Consider the following 19,099-nt stretch of genomic DNA (forward strand, 5'->3'; position numbering starts at 1 on the left):
CAGAAATTATTTAACAAAATTATTTATTTGCTAGAATTAATGAAATAATAAAACAAAATACTTTTTTCCCAAAGATTATTGAGGTTCATTGATTTGAATGAGAAAATAAATATTCACGTATTGTATAAAACGTATTTTTTTAACAAATAATTATTTTAATTTTGAAAAAAATATATATAAAATTTTTAAAAAAATATTTATAAAATTAAATGAATAAATAAAAACTAGGACCTTATTCCGGATCTTCCAATTAATGATTTAGCTTTGTTTTAAAAAAAATAACAAACTTTGTTTAATCTAAGTTATTCATCTATGCAAACAGAAGGTTTTTTTCATAAATCACCAAATCTCTTACAAATGCTTTAGAAGAACGGGAAACTAAAAACACGCGCTTTCTTCTTTTCCACTCGCTCTATTCTGGCGCATGCGCTCTTCTTAGTTCTTGTATCGTTTTGTTCCCGTTTGATCAGTCAACGGTCTTGGAGGAGTAACACGGTATGTCATTTCTGGTTAATGAGCGGTTTTCAAAGGATGCTAATGTGTTTCTTGAACGCAAGAATATGTTATATCACATGTGCATAATATTGTTCGAAGTGTGGAATACAATTGTGTGAATTCTCTTAAAGGATAATATTCTTGTGGAGGTGCGTTTTACTTTCTTTTAAAAATGAAATTTTTAAAAGGGTTTATTGTCATAAGTGCTTTATATGGTTTATAATAAGAATAGGCACTTGTAGAAGTGCACAGTATTTTTCCAATTTATAGTATATGTTTTTTATTTTTATGACTTATAATATATTATTTTTCTAATTTATAGCAAACGTGGTAAATTTTTTTAAAGGTACTACATTTAAGGTGCTTTTTGCTTTAGATTTTTTTAATAAGTACTTCATGTTTTTTTTTTAATCTTCTTAGATAATCATACAATATGTAGTGATTGATCTAGACATGGATGATTTATGTTTCTAAATTTTTAATTTGAGATATTTTCCCTTAAATAGTAGTAGTGATTTTTTCATTCATTTTAAATTGTTTTGTTTATTAACTGTGTTTATATATATTTTTAAAGTAAATAAAGAATACTAGGGCAAACTTTTTGATGTTTCTAAGTTGATAATCATTCCAAAAGAGTTTCCCTCTCCTTTAAAATATTTCGAACATAAATTCATTGTTAATAATGGCTATTAAAATTAAATTTTTAAATCCTTCTTAACTGTTGATGATTAAAGGTAAAACAATTAAAACTTGATACAACTTAACTACTGATAAAAGTAATATTTTTATTACTGAGATACTGTTCACATCTTAACACGTGATTTAATTTAATTTATTACCTACTGATACTTAAAATTTTTATTTGAAAGAAATTTTACAAATATTTAAAAGATAGTCTTTAATTTCATTTTAACATAACTATTTTTGCCTGCTAAAGGAATTTTGTTATCTTAAAATTGTGGAAAATATAGTTTTAAAGTTTCAACATCATCTTTATCAATTAACTGACCAATATTTAAAAGTAAACATCAAGAAAAAAGGCAATTTATATGAAAAGACATTTATATTAAATTTCCGTTTGTCAAAAAGGTGGAATTTTATTTTTACACTAGTTTAAACTTGAAATTATAATTAAAAATGATATTACATAAAAAATTATGAATTATAAGAGGATTTAAATTATAAGAAAGTTTAATAAAATATCTCCCCTGTTTCTAAACTAAGAACTGTGTTAAAATCTAGGAAAAAGTGTTTTAAAAATTGTTTATTATTATCTGAATGCAATTCATGCTTTAAATAATCAATAGCTGTTATAAAATTTATTATAGATATTTAAAATTTATAAAATTTTATTTCGCCTTAGTTTGTAAGTTATGAAAGTTCTATTTCATCTTTCACATAATTTTAATTTAAAGTAATATCTAGTCTAATGTCTAGTATAGGGTTTCATTTTCCGATCTAATTGAATGAAAAAATTACTCAACAACAAGAGAATAAAAAATAAAAAATGTTTTTTGCACATGCCTAAAAACTCGGAAATGGTGTATAGCACAGCATATAGTACCATTACAAGTATCAACTACACATGCTAAAAGCGGAATTTCTCCAATAGGTGGCGCAAATATTTACTTTGGTTCGAGGTACATGCATACGGTGCAAGACAAGACACAATATTTTTTCTATATATATGACCATTTCATCATCATATTAAAACAAAATATTTACCATTTAATGAAAATCGAACTAAAAATTATTGTTTTAAAATACAAATATTTTGCCAAGATATTTTTCAATATAAGTGGATTACTTCTTGCCAAAATTGAAATTATTTATGTTAGAAAAAACTCGCATATATCTTTTTTTTTAAATAATTCTCAGAAGGAAACAAAATTCATTTTTTTAAACTTTCTGTATTCTTTTATATACAATGAATAATTAGAACAGTTTTATAAAACTCATTTTTTAATAAATAGTTACGAAATTTAGTTTTCCTTTTGTTTATTGTCACAAGATTTTCTTTTTGTCGAGCCATCTCGTTTTTTCGGATAAATGAAATTAGGTGTAATTATTGATAAAGAATATTATGAATAATAAAACTGGAAACCTTTTCGCCAAATGCCCGAGAGAATATTGGTAGGTTGAATTTTGAATTTTATGCCAAATACAATGTGGTTAAAAGATAAATATGCACGCAAAATAACCAAATAGTACAAAAAAACTTCAATTAACTTCCATAAAATATTTCTTTATAATTCGAAATATTCAAATATTTTTTTCATTTTTTTTCCCTTCTATTTGAAGCTTTAAAACATCGCAGAGATATTTTTGTTTATTTTTAGACATTGAAATCATACATTGAAATATTTCATTTACGTTTATGAAACATATCCTCGGGGTTCTGAAAACTATAGTACACTTCACGGAGAAAAACATTCTAGTGAATAAACCATACTGTATGGTAATGGCAATTCTGATAGAGAAAAAACCTCCATGGTTAATAAAATCAAATACGCAATATAACAACCATTCTTTTGGTAATTTTTTCATTCATATGGTACCGATAATTTTGGTTTTAAAAATTATAGTTCTTGTTACAGCACATTTAGAAAAAAATGCAAAACTGAAAACTAAATTTAACCGAATAAAAAGTTTTTTTGCAGGTTTTAAAATACCTTGATTAAAGAATGATATTGAATTTTACTACATTTTATCACATATTATAAAATCATATTTTATAGTTAGTTTTACTAAAATCACCTAGCTTTTTGGCGTTTCCATAGATCCAGAAACGCTGTAACATTTAGCACATGTTTTTAACCATACTTTTTTTCTCAATGCTCTAACGCAATAAGAATCTTAATATTTAAGGTTTTTATTAATTTTTGGCAAAAAATTAAATTTTTGAATAAGTTCACAAGCAAAGTTTTTAACTATTTCCTTATTAAAAAAAATTAGGAATTATACTAAAAATTTTAAATCCAAATTCACAAAGTTTTGCTATTAATTATGAAATGACATTACTAAACAAGTTAGAAAATATGCTAGAAATGTTATAAAAATGTTTTTGAACTAGTTTCTTATAATTTTACGTGTCATAGTTATTTATATTATGTATTATCCTTTAGGCTAAAGCAACAATTAATTGGTAAAAGAATGCTTAAGGTTTTTACTTTTTCATTTAAAAAATGTTATTGATCATTGATTTCGTCAACTAAATTCAAATATTTTAAAGGGATTTTTTAAAGAAAACACGACCTTCTTTTTGTTTTTTATACAAATGATGTCACATAATTATTTTGGTGGAAAAACTTCTTCTTATTATTATTATTAAATTAATCACGGCAACATATATATCGTGGTTAAAAGGAATAAAAAAATGTTTTTTAGATTTAAGGTTATTTATTTTTTAATTCACAAAAGTTTATCCGGATTTTTTCGAGTTTATATAATAACAAAATTATTTTTTAATAGTGTTTTTGTTATTTCACTAACCGCTATTCACTGAAAAAATTAATAAAAAAATTAAATTAGATAAGCCACAAATCTAAGTAAATAAATAAAAAACAGATTGAAACAAAAGTAATAAAAATGTGCATATTGTTTTTTACCTAAATCAAATCGAGAAATAGTTAGGTTTACTGAAGTGAAAAGTAATTTCGCGGATGAATTAAATGTGTCGCTATTGTTGAATGAATATAGACAGATGAAATACATTTTAATGATTTGATATTTTTGTTAAGGTTTTTTGTAATAACATATATTTATTCAAGTTTTTAATGTGTGTTATAATAACTTTTAATGCAAATTTTTTTTTACAAATATAGTTATTTCCGCTTGAATCTTTGAAGTTTTATCATTAAAATGAGATTGACACTTTATATAATTATTTGAATTATTAATGGATAATTTTATTCACAATTACTTTTTAAAAATTTTTAATGGTTTTTAGGTTTTTAAATCTTGGTCAGTATGAAAAAGAGACATATTGACTATCTAAATGAAACGCGTCCTGAAATACTTTCGCTGGTACAACAATCGGGAATATTTCTTTTTGATTTTTTTAACAGGATTGATTAATAGAATTAAATTGATTTTTATTTGTTTCTCCCCCTTCCAGCTATTTTAATTTTTTAAAAATTTACTTGCACAAATTCATGTTCAATGAAATTTTCTAAGGCAATACTAATTTTATTATTAAATGGCTTTATATACGTCAGCATATGCAATTAACATACACTTGTAAAAAAGTATCTGTTAAATTATGAGAAAAAAACTGTCAGCTGGTGGGCTAATATAAAACAGTTTATCTCATAGAAAAGTTCCTTTTTTTACAAACAGACTCTTGTTTTTTGTGTAAATAAGTACTGTCATATTAAAAAAAAATTATATGAAAGGATTATGTCAATATTGTAGTCAATGCGAGTCGAGAGTAGCATTCGTATGACCAGTTGACGTTGGGATACGAACGTGGGGTATCGAATTGGAAGTCGGGAGCTCTGTTCCTTGAGCTACCGCCGCTCAACTCTGAAGAAAAATCTTAATTGTTTTTATCTTAAAAGTCATACTTATTGAAATAATATTGTGATGATGATAAAGTGAAAAAACAAGTGGCCCACCAGTATAAAATTGTCTGGCACCTTAATTTTACCAAAGATTTTTATTGAAGGAAATACATAATATCTATAGGTACTATAGGTAAAGTATCAATTTGACAAGAAAATCGAATCGCAGTTTCGTTTATACGATGTTCAAAACCATGAAATTTTGCTAAAAAAATAAGAGCGATTTTAAAAAAAAGGTAGTATTGTAGTACGTTAAGCAAGACTGCATGGCAAAAACTAAAATTTGAACTGATGGTTTTAATCCGTTTATTATTCGGTTGAAAAACAGAGAAAACCATTTCGCCAACAAAATAGCTTTAAATCGTCAAATATACAGATGAAGACTGTAAAAAAAACAGGAATTTTTAACAGTGCATAAATTCCTTTTTCTTAAATTAATCGAATTTCATTTTGATGTAACTTGTATCGCCATGATTTGTTAAACAAATCCTAAAACACTTCATTCCAACTTTTGCAATATGGACTTAACTTATTAAATCCATCGTTAGTTAAATTAAGTGATAAACTTGAGTATTTAGCCACATTCTGATCAACTTCAAAGTAACAAAAGGACACTATTTTTGTTGCATGAGGGTCACATGCACGAGTGAATTGCCTCGTTCAAATGCTATACATCCATGTTAGTCTTGAGTCCACTTAAGTTAATTCATGCGTGTGTCTTAATGTACTGTAAACTTACATTTAATAGTGTTCTGCTCTCCTTTAATGCATCTGCATTGCTTACATTAGTGAATTGGTCCACTCAAGTGCGAGATCCTTAGTAAATAAGTCGTAGCTCCACTACACTGATGTTCAAAATTAAAAGAATGTTCACATTTAGGGCTCAATTCGCATTTATTCAACACAGAACCCTAAGCCATCAAACCTTTTCTACCACAGAGATCAATTTATTGGTTATTGGAATGCAGGTAGAGTTTTTGATGCTCCTTTAATGCATCTGTATTGCTTATATTACCTAATTCGTTGGTGTTCCACTGCGATGATGTTCAAAACTGAAGGAATGTTCAAATTTAGTGCTCAGTGGGCGGTTATTCAACAAGGAGTCCCAAACTATTAAGCCTTGATTACCATAGCGATCAATTTTTCGAATATTGAAAAACGAGTAGAGTTTTATTTTATACTTCTTTAATGCATCTGTATTGCTTATATTAGTGAATTGGTCCACTCAAGTGCGAGATTCTTAGTAAATACATTGTTGTTCCACTACGATGATGTTTAAAACTAAAAGAATGTTCAAATTTAGGGCACCATCAAGTCTTGACTACCATGGCGAAAATTTTTTCGGATATTGGAAAACAGGTAGAGTTTTATTTGATACAAATGGCCATTAGTAACGAAAACCCGGGTTCCACTGGGACTGGCCTCTAACTCAGTCTTTGTGTGAGACTCTCTCCTTGTGGGAAGCTGACATACATTTGTATTACGTCGAGGGAAAAACTTTTCACAGTTCTCACGGAACTCTAATATTTAAGAGATTCATCATTATGGTAGCGAAGGTGAAGACAGCTTCTTGATGAATTGCCTAACATGTCTTTGAGAGATCGGGGCTTTGACTGGTTGTAAGTAAAGTCTTGGAGCCCTATGTCCTCCAGACGTCAGCCGCATAGAACATGTCAGAGATTCTCCTGGGAGAAAAACTGAAACTTGCCGTCTCTTACCGAAAATCATTTAGGACCAGAAAACAGCTTTGTTGAATTAATGGGCATTCCAAACATTCTTACATCGAGTATGAAATCACGTTGTAAGACTTAAATATCTATCACATCCTTTTTTTCACTTGTTTTTTTAAACATTTGAGTACATGATCAGAATTTCATATTTTTCATTATCGATGTGTATTTCGCACGATCATACGTGTGTCTTATAACTGTAGGAAAAATGTTTTATCCGCTGTCACCCATAATCTCGGAGCTAATCGGGGAACTCTGAACCCACACACACTACCCAATATTGGCCAAGCTTTTTTTTGGGGGGGGGACTCTTTCTTTTAACGGCCATGGTAGAAATGCCACGCAATTTTAAAACCTGGTCAGATAACGTGGACAGCGTCTGAACTGGTACCCTTACTCCAAACAGCCATCGAGATATCTTTCAGTCACGACAGCAGATTTTACGTGCTCCTTGCTGCGTATGCATGCCGGTTGCTATTATCAGCTGTTATTGCCAGTTGTTATAGCCATGATCTAACTCACTACCTTCACCTTTCCAACCAGCAGTGTGAGCTATGCCTTAACCAATTGCGCCACATGAACGTTTAACACAAAACACATTGTGACAACTGTCTATTCACTTTGTAGTACCCTTTTCCGAAGCATATGAGTACACATTTAGTACACTTTTTCGAAGCATACATTACTTAACTATATGATTTGGTTAATTTTTTTCAAAGCAACATTAGTGATGTTTTATTATTAAAATAGTTTATTTTTTAATACCGCAGTGCTGTGGAAACTATATAACGGCAGTTTTCCTCCTAAAAATAATAAAATATTTTTTCTTTAAAAAATTAAAATAAAAAATAAGTGAATTTTAGACAACCTAAATTCAGACTAAACGGGGTAAACAAATTAGCATAAGTAACAAAATGATTATTTTTATAGAAACGATAAAAAAAAAAATTAATACTGATACTTGTAAGAAATGCAATAATGTTATGTTAATAAAATGAAAAAAGAAAGTTGAAAGTTTAAAAACCTATTACTTATGTATTACGAATGCATTTTCAAATTGATTTTTAATAAAGCAAAAGTTGGAGTGCATTGACTATATCGATTACCTGAACTAAATACTCCTATGTAGTTTATATTTTAGCTTTTGAAGTTGGTATTGAATAAATTTAAAAGTAAAAAACTAGCATTTTTATTATATTTATTTAAATACCTTGAAGTAAGCCAATAAAAGGTGGTTAAAATGAATTAATTTTAAGCTGAAAGTGGCGTTGACCTTATAGTTTTAATTTGGGAAAGTATTTTTGTAGTTATTGCTGGAGTTTTTCAATTATTTTATGAGTTATTTTGATATCCAATTTATAAATAAAATACAAAAAATGAACTTGGAACTAAACTTTTTTATAACACTTTTTAGTCTCTGATAAAATTAAAATAAAAACGTGAAAAAATAAATACATTTTTAATCATTAAGATTGTCTCAATTTTCCGTAGAGTTTATTGTTTAGTTTTTTTTTAAATTTTAAATTTTGTTTGAAATAATTGAGAAAAAAAACTATAAATGACAAATTTTTTTAAAATATAAAAAAAACATGAAAGAAAAAAATTATTATTTTTATTTTTGACTAGTCCTACTATCTTTAAAGAATAATTGACTTTTACGCTGTCTGTGATTTCTCAATTTTGATAATGATTAGTCAATATAATTGCAAAAGTAAAACAAGTAAGGCAATTAATGTTGCGTCAAGTTTAGAATTTTCACAAATGAGCTAGTTTACACTTCTATTACAAAATAATCAATCAAAATAACCTCTCATGAATCTCGATTTAGCAATATACAGTTTTATAAGACACTTGTACAGTCTTATTAAAGCCAAACCAAATGCAGACGACATTCTAACTATCTTGCCTTTTTCCTAGTATTCCATTAATATTTATGGAACTGCGGTTTTGATTCTAAGAATGTATGTAATTAAGATTAGATGATGATGTTAACATAACTAGGATTTCTGGAACTATAAAATTCTAGATAATTATCTTTGGAATTTTCTTTTTTAATTATAGTCACGTTTTCGTTCAGCAAACTATAATTGCTGGTTATTCGATTGAAATATTATGTGAATAAACTTACTATCGTTAAATATAGTTTGCGATTTTATTTTTTCATGAACAAATTTATTGCTGTTTACGTGTTATATTATTTTTAAAAATATTTTTTTATTTAAAAGACATTTGAATTATTCAAACGACAAATGAAATCGATAAATGACGAATCAATTTAAAACCTAAATTATACGAAAAGTTTTATTTCTTCCGGTTCTTCCAAGTTTGTTCCTAGGAAAAAAAAGACTTCATCAAAAATAGTTTTTTTAAGAAAGCATTAAATAAATAATAATGCATAAAAAAAACTGTCGCTTGCAACCTTGATCTCATCGCGACCTCCTTTTGTAGTAGAACGCGCAGGATGTAGAACGTGGCCAACCGAGCGAAGCAGAACAAACTATCTAAATCGAAACTATTCTCTTAGAGCTTCTCTGCACCCTCCCTAATTTGTTCGAATTTTTTTTTTCAGGATATACAACATAAAATTTTATTTANGGAAAAAAAAAGACTTAATCAAAAATAGTTTTTTTTAAGAAAGCATTAAATAAATAAATAAATAATAATACATAAAAAAACTGTCGCTTGCAACCTTGATCTCATCGCGACCTCCTTTTGTAGTAGAACGCGCAGGATGTAGAACGTGGCCAACCGAGCGAAGCAGAACAAACTATCTAAATCGAAACTATTCTCTTAGAGCTTCTCTGCACCCTCCCTAATTTGTTCGAATTTTTTTTTTCAGGATATACAACATAAAATTTTATTTATAGGAGTTCGATTTTGAAACTGATTTTTTTCAAAGCTTGGATTGGTGTTTATTTTAATCTTATTTTTATTGTGTGATGGAAATGTGTTCTAGGTATTTTTTGTTTGATTTTGGATTCCGTATTTATTGGTACTATCAGCAAAATTTTACGTTTGTAAACTCAAAATACGAGGAAACGCTTGAGGTACAATAATCACAATACACATCAGAACGCATGTACTGATTCATTAGATAGAAATATTTAAGGAAACAATTTGATCTTGAAAATTAAGACCTCAAATAAATTTCTTTCTTCGAAACTCTTAGAAATCATTGATTTTTTATCCAAAAGGAAGGGTGTACTTAGTATTGAGTACATTAAAGCGTAAAACAACGTGAATGGAGCATTTGATTTATGCTTTATTCACTTTGAATGACACTGTAATTACTAATTTTAAATTCATAAGGGAATAAATGTAGATAGACTTTTTTTTTGTATTTCAATAAAAGGATTTTCTTCTTCTTTTTCGAATTTTTTTTAAAAGTTTACCGGCCAATTTTCATTACTAGAGGCGGGTAAATAGTATTTTATTAAATTAACGTGTTCCAGCAAGTTCTAGAGAAAACGACCACCAAACGTAACATATGCTTCAAATCACCGCCGCATGGAACACTGTACACCAGTGTTCCCGAATCCCCGGTCAGCCGATCGGTATCGGTTCGTGGATCAAATGGTACCGGGCCGCCCATTTCATTAAAATTGAATTTAAATTCCTAGGTTTATACCCCAAATTAAAAATATTTGTGTTCCATAAAAATTTTATTTATTTAACAAAAAGGGGACCCCAAAGGTAGTGACATAAATTTTTAATGTTTTAGAAAGTTAAAAAAAAGAAAAGAAAACCACCGCAACTATTTTCTCTTTCAATTAGCTTTAATAAAAAAAAATCAATCATCATAACTGTAAATATTATAAATAAAGCACGAAAGGGCTGCGCGAAATTTACATTGGAACTAATGAAGAACTTCGTCTTCTCTCTCGATCGTGATTCATTGATTTAAGTAAGTTAAAATGTTAAATCACTTTATATTTATTTTTTGGTGTAACTGTATTTTATTTTGAAGGCATGTTCAAATACAATTAAATTGAAATTAATAAATCAAAATAATCTAAAATATAAACAATTAACTTACTTCCCCCCCCCCAGCGGGCTGCTGTAAAATTATCAAAGGGTGACAGCTCCGCGGTGATAAAAAGGTTGGGGAACACTGCTGTACACTGTAAAAAATTCCGGATCAAATTCCGGTAAAAAGTACCGGCATGCAGATTGTCGGTACCTTTAATCGAGAATCCATTTTTACTGGGTCGTTTTACGGAGCAAAAAATTATGATACAGTGAAACCTCTCGAGAGCAACCATTCTCTGTTCCTCAGTAAAATGGCCGTTAATGGAGGTTGGTCGTTTTTAGGGGTTACCTCCATTGACTTTAAAATGTTATCGAAGGTGCATGATTTTTTTCGCATGCGAGTTTAATTTTACTCAGTGTCATTTTTTTGGTGCAGAAATGCCACTTGTGTGGGCGTCACGAAAACTTGTTCAATGAATAAAATTTAGCGCCATTAAAAATGATCTCTACTGATACAATTATTTGTAAAAGCAAATTTACTAAGTATGAATGGTAAAACTATTTTAAATAAACAAACAATGATGTTTTTTGTTTAAGTTTGCATCTTAAGTCTAGACGATAAACTGACTTTGAGTTGTTTTCATCAGAATGGATTTATGCAAGGAAAAAAAATTCTAATAAAATTGTGGTACTGTATTATTAAGAGATTTCTGAAAAATGAAAATCATAAATCTGGTTAATAAAATCAAAATATACTGTATTTAAAAGATTCATTTCAAAAAATTTTCTGTTATGTATTAACGGTTTACCGGAAATACTGGTTTACAAAATTTTAGCTTTTATCACTACGCAATTAGTAAAAATGCGAAACTGAAAAGTAAATGTAACTGAATAAATGATTTTTATGCCATGCTTTAAGGTATCGTGATAAAATTATCAAATTGTACCACATTTATCAAATTTTAACACACATTATAAAACAATATTTTATTGTTAATTTTCTCAAAATCGTTATCAAAGCCCTTCAGTATAAATGACCACTTTTCCTAAATACTTTTTACCACTTTTCCCCTTACGCTTTGGTGCACCCATAAACTCGGTAAATTTTACCATATTCTGGTGGTTTTTACCATACTTTTTTTATTAGTGTAGTTCTACCTAAAACACATTCGGCATCTTAGATAATTGTCTAAATTTCCAAATGTCTGACTAAGTTTCCTAAATTCAATAGAATAGTGTAAATATTTGGGATAATAGTGTAAATATCTGGGAAGTCACAGTCTCTACCATAATTTTTAATTATTGCAAAACCATTCAATGAACAATGGGGAAAAAAGCTACATAGTTTCTGGGAAAATAATCGCACTTTCACGCATTAGGATGCAATCTTATTGGCTTAAGGGGTCAGTCTTAAAAATGCTCAGTTAATTAGTGTAGGCATTATTTAAAGTTGCAAAAACTTTAAAAACTAATCCAAAGTAACGTTCCTTTTCTTTTTTGAGGGATACAAATTTTAGATTTATGAAATTTAATGTATAGAAGGTATAGCCACAGTGAGGAAAATATGGCCGCCAAAATTTAGTCCGATCAACGGTTAAAAATTTGAGTCACTTAAAGTTTTAGCCAATATTAGTTTCAATAAATATAGTTGATATTAGTTTCTTAAACTCCGAATCGATGCTTAAATTATTAAAATAATTCTATCAATTAATGTTTCGAATAATGAAATTTTAATGAAAATAACTGACCTGTTTTAAAAAAGACAAATATTTTAAATATATAAAAAATATATAAACTGTTTAAGCAATTCAGCCAATGTTTAAAAAAATAACGTTGGCTTTAAAACACTGACAGAGAAAAAATAGCACCTTTTTATTGTTATTTTTTAATTATTTGCGTAATTTTTCTATACCTGTCTGTATTATGACACAATTTAAAATTCCGTTATCAATCAAACGCCATTATATCTAATTTTATTCCTGTTCTTATTCAATTTAAGTTCCAAAGACATTATTTTAATATGACCTTGTGTACTTAAGTGTTCTGATACATTCCAAAATATCATCCTTGAATTTGTTTCTTATTTATGAAAAGGCTGTTCTTCTTCAAAGAACCGTTAATCGAACTATTCTTTTTTCTTCCTGTTCTTGTTTTCATGCGTTGTATGTACTTAACCTGTTCCAGCTGTGCGCAGAATTGTTATCACCTTGAAATGTTAAATTTAACTGAGAATTCTGAAACTATTCATTTCATAATATTTTAATGTAAGTAAATAACATTTTGCACTGGGAAAAGGCTTGGGAATCTGATTTAAACGAATAATTAGTTGATATAAGGACTAAATCCAAATCAAGGCATGAAGTAGTAATTGTCTTTTGAGGTCAACTCAAAACATAAAAAAGTACTTTTCATTTCTCATGAAAAAAAACAACATTTTATGAGGTTAATATTAATAAATATAACTTGGAGTGACTATCTAATATGACAAAAATCAGATTTTCTCATCTGATAATTAATGATATTTTTGTTATACGAAATATTTTTATGTGGTAATGTATAACTGCAATTTTTTTATCAACTGATATCTTATTAACTTTTTGACGTAGAATTTTGATAAAAAATATTTATCATACTTCTTTAATTTTTTTTGTAATAATTAAGGTCGAAATAAGTGAAAAATATTATATTTAGAACTTCAATAGTTTATAGTTATGAAATACAGCATGGAACGCAAGCGTCTTTTTCTGTGTTTACAGGTGAAATCTTCCAAACACGGCTCACTTCCAAACAATAATTTTTCAAATTTTCCCTTGTTTGCAGTTATTCATGTCTAAGAGAAACAGTTATTCATAAATAAAAGTTCTTTAATTTATAAAATCAATTATCGATAAATTTTTGAATTGAAAAAAAATAAATCCATTGATTGAAAAAAAAAATCCAACTACTTTTCCAGATTTTTATTTTTGTAGAAATATAATTCCGATAATCTAACAGGTGTTTTTAGTAACAATTACACTCTATTTTATAATAAAAAAGTACCAAACTATATTCTTGCTTGTAATTAGAGTGTCTGAAAGAAATATCGAAAAAGAGACACCGTTGTCCCGTTTGCTACAAAGAGTCGATAGGTTAAGGTCTGTTGTTCTCTAACGTTTAAGCCAAAGGAGTATTAAAAATCAGAATGACTATAGATATATTTTTTTTGTATGTAAATAAAATACAACTTAGATTTATTACCCAAAAAGTATTTTGAGATGGCTTATTTTGTTAAAAAATAATATATAAAAGTAAATAGGAAATAATTATTTTTCTACAAATCCTTTTATAATCCCGCATCTTCGGGACAGCTTTTTTCTAAATTTTAGAATTTTAATAAACTATGAAACACTAAAATAGTTTTAACTCATAAATGTATGTACAGCAAGATTTCTTATATTTTCATCTTAAAAATGCGAATGTTAGGAATATATTAATCTTACTGGTTTACTTTTGGATTTTTTCATTGGCAGTTTTGGATGTTTTTGACTAAGATAGAGTGATTTAAAACTACCTCTATAGAATTGAAATATTTATAAAGTAAAATTAAGAGCTTCAGTTGATATCAATATATTCAAGCTCTGTTTGCGAAATATATTTGAAGTCATATATCCTTACACACCAGGAAATCTCTTTTTAATTGATCAGAAATATTTTTACTCTTCTCAGGAATTTCTTTTGACTTATAAATTTTTAAAATTTCATTTATCTCTTAAAATTTTGCGGTATAAGTCAAAACAATGTGTATTTCAATAGTTCATAGTTCTGCCCACTTAAAAATAAGAATATTTAAATTTGAGAAAGTAAAAGAATTTACTTTTTTATTTTATAAAATATAATAAATAAAAAAGTAAACGAGTAATATATAAATTTTATTTATAGCTGTGAGTAATTTATCGAAAAATGTATCAAAGCAGTAGATTCTGCCCACTTAAAATAATAATAAGTAAATTTGAGGAAATAAAAGAATTCACTTTTTTATTTATAAAATGTAATAAATTAAAAAGTGAACGAGTAAAATTTAAATTTTATTTATAGATATGAGTAAGCTATCGTAAAATGTATCAAAACAATCAATTCTGCCCACTTTAAATAAGAATAAGTAAATTTGAGAAAAGAAAAGAATTCACTTTTTTATTTATTAAATATAATAAATTAAAAAGAAATCGAGTAAAATTTAAATTTTATTTATAACTATGAGTAAGCTATCTTGAAATGAATCAAAACAATCGATTCCGCACATTTAAAATAAGAATAAGTAAATTTGAGAAAATACAAGAATTCACTTTTTTATTTATAAAATGTAATAAATTAAAAAGTGAACGAGTAGAATTTAAATTTTATTTATAGCTGTGAGTAATTTATCGTAAAATGTATCAAAACAATCGATTCTGCCCACTTAAAATAAGAATAAGTAAATTTGAGAAAAGAAAGGAATTCACTTTTTTATTTATAAAATGTAATAAATTAAAAAGTGAACGAGTAAAATTTAAATTTTATTTATAGCTATGAGTATGCTATTGTAAAATGTATCAAAACAATCGATTCTGCCCACTTAAAATAAGTAAATTTGAGAAAAGAAAGGAATTCACTTTTTCATTTATAAAATGTAATAAATTAAAAAGTTAACGAGTAAAATTTAAATTTTATTTATAACTATGAGTAAGCTATCGTAAAATGTATCAAAACAATCAATTCTGCCCACTTAAAATAAGAATAAGTAAATTTGAGAAAAGAAAGGAATTCACTTTTTTATTTTTAAAATCTAATAAATTAAAAAGAAAACGTGTAAAATTTAAATTTTATTTATAACTATGAGTAAGCTATCGCAAAATGTATCAAAACAATCATTTCTGCCCACTTAAAATAAGAATAAGTAAATTTGAGAAAAGAAGGGATTAAACTTTCTTATTTATAAAATCTAATAAATTATAAAATATAAACGAGTAAAATTTAAATTTTATATATAACTATGAGTAAGCTATCGTAAAATGTATCAAAACAATCAATTCTACCCACTTAAAATAAGAATAAGTAAATTTGAGGAAAGAAAGGAATTCACTTTTTTATTTTTAAAATCTAATAAATTAAAAAGAAAACGAGTAAAATGTAAATTTTATTTATAACTATGAGTAAGCTGTCGTAAAATGTATCAAAACAATTGATTGACTTATTGGGAAAATTTTAACGTACGTTATGCAATTACACACTCTGTGTTTATTGATATGTTTATATCATTACGACAATAAAAAGGTATTCATGCGTCTGTTACTAATTTTAATCTTTCACGATTATAGTTCATTTCTCGGTTCATCGATTCAGAGAACAAAATGGAGATGGATCCGATAATTTTGTGAGATAAATGGGATCGGGTGTAATTCTTTGGATTACGGCTTTGGAACAATGAAGGAAAAGAGATTTTCGGTTAGAAGTTTTTCAAAAAGACGTTGATGAAAGGTTTATATTGTTTGTAAGAACGCAAACTGTTGACATAGTGCTAATTCAGGCCGCTTCCACACAATCAAAGTGAAAGATATTACTCGCTTGTCAAAATACGTCAGATTAAAAGTGATAAATAATTCGAAGTCTTTTAATGTTTAGTCTTTTTTTTACCCCTATATCGCATAATTATTGATTTCATCACTATTTATAATGTTATATCCTTAACACTTCTCTTATTTGCTATAATATGTTGTAGTATTTTATTCATACAGTACACGCAAAATTACAAAAATTTTACTTTTAGCCTATTATGTTTTTCAAACTTCCTTAACCACTGAAATTTGTCAACAAAATTGATGTAGTGGATAAATATTTGTCTATAAAATTGATGTATTGCATATATTATAAATAGTTTGTTATCCAGCTAAGAAACTATTCTAAAAATTGCTAAAATCTATATTCTATTTAAATTAAAAAAGTCCATAATTGCAAATCAAATAGTGTTTTTCTCTTAAGAAATAAAAAAAAGACGAAATCTAATGCGCATAGGCTTAACTAGCATTTTTGAGTTAAATCATAATATTTTAAATTGAGAAAATGAAACCAATAATGATAAATGCATGACATTTTTAGGGCGATTGAGCAGCTTTGCAAATTACTCAAAAGAACATCTTTGGTAAGAACCACTTCAATTTTTAAATAGGTAAACAAATTCTGTGCCACGCGTGCTTATTTAATGGAAATTCCTTGTAAACTTCTGAAGTACTATCTGGAAAAATTACTATACAGCAGATTGATGTAAAAATGTAACATTTAGAATAATTGAAGGCTTGTCACTATGTCACTAAAACTTTACAAGCGTTTTACACGATGTATTATAAAACCCATTTCAACTGAAAATAATTATTTTATCGATCTTATTTTAACAGATTTCAAGAAAATATTTATGTAATCATCGTGAAATTTCAAACTACAGGAAGACAACCTTAAGAGTGGGGTTCCATTCTCGGTGGTGGCTTAGCCCACCCAGCTTCTGAGCGATGGATACCAGCTTGTCTGGGAAGTAAAGGTGCTAAGTGCAATTCTGATCACATTGCTGCCATCAGATTATTGGTCATGAAATTGTGGAGCCTTATACTCCATGACCTCTGAGCACTCAACTGGCTGTAGTCGGAATACTTTACTAAAATTCATATTTGACTGGACCACACTCGGTGCATCATATCTATTTCCATGTATTCATATCTATTCTGAACACCTTATTGAAATTTAAGTAGGGTTGGAAAGCTTTTGGACAACGTTAATAGCTTGAGAAATTAAGAAAAAAATGAATGCAAAGTAATAACATTTATTTCTGTAATTGATATTATATTTTAAGAACTAAATTATATTCCTATCTAGTAATTAATGGAATTTTCCTAAAACTTTATCTAAATTTCATGAACAAAATTTGAACGATTTTAAACTCAAAGTACAAGATAGTTTTTCAGTGTTATTAACAGTGTTCAAAATAGAGCAAAACTTGACTTTACTAAATTTCTTAAGGCTATGCTAAATGCTTAAGAAATTTACAATAATAACTAATTTTATTATTGCAATATAAGAGAAAATATTGCAAAATTTTAATTTAATTTTCAACTATCATGGCCTTTTTTCTTTAAAATTTTACATTTAAAGCAATATAATTAACTTTTGAAAAATATAAATCATAGACATAAAAATTCGTCGTCGAACGACTTGTATGGCTGTCAAGGAGTTGGCCATATACGAGGAAAATATCGGGTTCGAATCCCGTTTCGAGCATGAATGTTAGTTCTCTCTCTCTCTGATCCATCTGTTCCTTTTATCCCTACGAAAAAGAAATCAACTGAACCCCCCCCCCCCAAGTACCATCAAGTCATGCTTAAAGTAATGAGCATTAAGGAAAAAAAATTACACGTGACACGTACAAAATCAGTTTAAAATTTCAAAAACTAAACTCCTGATCTAAGGGTAAATTTTTATTGTTTGGAAATTAAGCTTTTCTATGAAAAAACAATACACTGTTATATATTTCGGAATATGTTAAACTATAATGTCTTTTAAATTTGCTTTAAAAAATTTCACATTTTCAACTCCAATCCAAATTGAGATAAATTTGTGTTAAGAAGAACAATATTTTTTAAACTTGAGAATTTGATACTATAGTTCAGTTCAAACTGAAACACGACAATTAAACAGATCTGCACCATTTGCATCATTTTATGGTTCTGGGTACCAATATTTTAATTCAACGATGATTTGACTGAGAGCATGGATTACTGTTGTCTTCCTGTATCATATTGATTATCCGCCTGGTTAGGCAGGCGAAATAATTATTTCAGGAATTTGCTAACATTTAAAAGAGATTTAAACATTAACCCTAATATGATACGTTTTTTTTTGAAATGTTACTTTCAATTGTAATCTTTTTTAAAAAAGAAGTAAACTAATAGATGCGTATCTGTTCTGTTGTAAATTGTTTCCGTTGTTGTAAATGGGCAGAAAACAATATCTAAATCACTTGAGATTATCAGCGAGTCAACAAACGAAGCTAATCTTTGATTTATTAACGAAATCGGATTACTAATCGAATAAAATCATAGGTTAGGATCTTTAGGTGAAAGAATATTTTGTGATAAGTATGTGGGTTACATTGAAGGAATACATTTTTTTAATCGATATCTTCAAGTTGAACTAATTCCTTTTTAAATATTATGTTTTAGAATAAATTAAATGCAAAATACGTTTTACGAAAAAAGAAGAAAAAAAAAGAAGAAGAAAAAATGCTTAAGATTGTGATTGATAAGGTTGGCATTAAAGCATTATTTGAAACCGTTTCGACAT

The 19,099-nt window shown here is 27.6% G+C and overlaps 1 protein-coding gene across 1 annotated transcript in view; it reads left to right on the plus strand.

Annotated features, from left to right (window-relative positions):
* Positions 1-464: 464 nt before the first annotated feature.
* The window catches only part of LOC107444740 (espin protein forked), a 267,337-nt gene continuing 248,702 nt past the window's right edge, over positions 465-19,099 (plus strand). Inside the window, exon 1 of the mRNA XM_043049623.2 lies at positions 465-644. The gene's annotated coding sequence lies outside the window, so the exon portion shown is untranslated. The remainder of the gene's footprint in view (positions 645-19,099) is intronic.

This window comes from Parasteatoda tepidariorum, chromosome 4, assembly GCF_043381705.1.
Source record: "Parasteatoda tepidariorum isolate YZ-2023 chromosome 4, CAS_Ptep_4.0, whole genome shotgun sequence".
Classification (NCBI taxonomy): domain Eukaryota; kingdom Metazoa; phylum Arthropoda; class Arachnida; order Araneae; family Theridiidae; genus Parasteatoda; species Parasteatoda tepidariorum.